Below are 2500 nucleotides of genomic sequence, written 5' to 3'. Positions count from 1 at the left end.
ATCCCAGGAGGGCTCCAAAAGTGTGGGTAAAATATATATCCCACAGGGGGAAAATTGAAAAAAAGTTGAAAAAAAAAATTTTTGGGGACTTAGAAAATTTTTCAACTTTTGTCAGACTTCCAGACAGGGGAGCGTGTCAGTGCGCGCATCCGATTTCAGTTCCAGAGCGATTCGCGCGATGAGTCCTTGATACTTAGTCGTTTTTGCAAAATTTCTGACTTTTTGGAAAATTTCACAATTTTGTGAAAACTTCCACAAAATGAGGTTCTAGTATGTTAGAGGGCATCCCAGGAGGGCTCCAAAAGTGTGGGTAAAATATATATCCCACAGGGGGAAAATTGAAAAAAAGTTGAAAAAAAAAATTTTTGGGGACTTAGAAAATTTTTCAACTTTTGTCAGACTTCCAGACAGGGGAGCGTGTCAGTGCGCGCATCCGATTTCAGTTCCAGAGCGATTCGCGCGATGAGTCCTTGATACTTAGTCGTTTTTGCAAAATTTCTGACTTTTTGGAAAATTTCACAATTTTGTGAAAACTTCCACAAAATGAGGTTCTAGTATGTTAGAGGGCATCCCAGGAGGGCTCCAAAAGTGTGGGTAAAATATATATCCCACAGGGGGAAAATTGAAAAAAAGTTGAAAAAAAAAATTTTTGGGGACTTAGAAAATTTTTCAACTTTTGTCAGACTTCCAGACAGGGGAGCGTGTCAGTGCGCGCATCCGATTTCAGTTCCAGAGCGATTCGCGCGATGAGTCCTTGATACTTAGTCGTTTTTGCAAAATCTCTGACTTTTTGGAAAATTTCACAATTTTGTGAAAACTTCCACAAAATGAGGTTCTAGTATGTTAGAGGGCATCCCAGGAGGGCTCCAAAAGTGTGGGTAAAATATATATCCCACAGGGGGAAAATTGAAAAAAAGTTGAAAAAAAAAATTTTTGGGGACTTAGAAAATTTTTCAACTTTTGTCAGACTTCCAGACAGGGGAGCGTGTCAGTGCGCGCATCCGATTTCAGTTCCAGAGCGATTCGCGCGATGAGTCCTTGATACTTAGTCGTTTTTGGCAAAATTTCTGACTTTTTGAAAATTTCACAATTTTGTGAAAACTTCCACAAAATGAGGTTCTAGTATGTTAGAGGGCATCCCAGGAGGGCTCCAAAAGTGTGGGTAAAATATATATCCCACAGGGGGAAAATTGAAAAAAAGTTGAAAAAAAAAATTTTTGGGGACTTAGAAAATTTTCACACATGTGTCAGACTTCCAGACAGGGGAGCGTGTCAGTGCGCGCATCCGATTTCAGTTCCAGAGCGATTCGCGCGATGAGTCCTTGATACTTAGTCGTTTTTGGCAAAATTTCTGACTTTTTGAAAATTTCACAATTTTGTGAAAACTTCCACAAAATGAGGTTCTAGTATGTTAGAGGGCATCCCAGGAGGGCTCCAAAAGTGTGGGTAAAATATATATCCCACAGGGGGAAAATTGAAAAAAAGTTGAAAAAAAAAATTTTTGGGGACTTAGAAAATTTTCACACATGTGTCAGACTTCCAGAGAGGGGAGCATGTCAGTGCGCGCATCCGATTTCAGTTCCAGAGCGATTCGCGCGATGAGTCCTTGATACTTAGTCGTTTTTGCAAAATTTCTGACTTTTTTGAAAATTTCACAATTTTGTGAAAACTTCCACAAAATGAGGTTCTAGTATGTTAGAGGGCATCCCAGGAGGGCTCCAAAAGTGTGGGTAAAATATATATCCCACAGGGGGAAAATTGAAAAAAAGTTGAAAAAAAAAATTTTTGGGGACTTAGAAAATTTTTCAACTTTTGTCAGACTTCCAGACAGGGGAGCGTGTCAGTGCGCGCATCCGATTTCAGTTCCAGAGCGATTCGCGCGATGAGTCCTTGATACTTAGTCGTTTTTGGCAAAATTTCTGACTTTTTGAAAATTTCACAATTTTGTGAAAACTTCCACAAAATGAGGTTCTAGTATGTTAGAGGGCATCCCAGGAGGGCTCCAAAAGTGTGGGTAAAATATATATCCCACAGGGGGAAAATTGAAAAAAAGTTGAAAAAAAAAATTTTTGGGGACTTAGAAAATTTTTCAACTTGTGTCAGACTTCCAGAGAGGGGAGCATGTCAGTGCGCGCATCCGATTTCAGTTCCAGAGCGATTCGCGCGATGAGTCCTTGATACTTAGTCGTTTTCAGAAGTCACAATTTTGACTTCCAGGACCCGCAAAACGTTTGTAAATTGAGCCCGCTCCCCAGTTCCAAGCGTTTTGAGGTGTCCCCGGTTGCAGTAATGCAGCCTGCCCACTAGATGTCGCAAAAGAGACAAAAAGTGAAAAAGAACCAGAATGAGGAAATTCCAGGGAGCCGAATCCGCCTGACAGTTCCAGGCGATCGGGCACTTTTTTGCATGCGTCCCTAAAGTGGGTATAGGGTGACACTCCATGCAAAGACCCAGTTTTGCACACCACCGGCAGAATATATGAGAGAGAGGTACCTCTCAG

Source organism: Phyllobates terribilis, unplaced genomic scaffold (assembly GCF_046119375.1).
Source record: "Phyllobates terribilis strain yellow unplaced genomic scaffold, ASM4611937v1 Scaffold_5051__1_contigs__length_54857, whole genome shotgun sequence".
Taxonomy (NCBI): Eukaryota; Metazoa; Chordata; class Amphibia; order Anura; family Dendrobatidae; genus Phyllobates; species Phyllobates terribilis.
Note: the sequence above shows the minus strand (reverse complement) of the source record.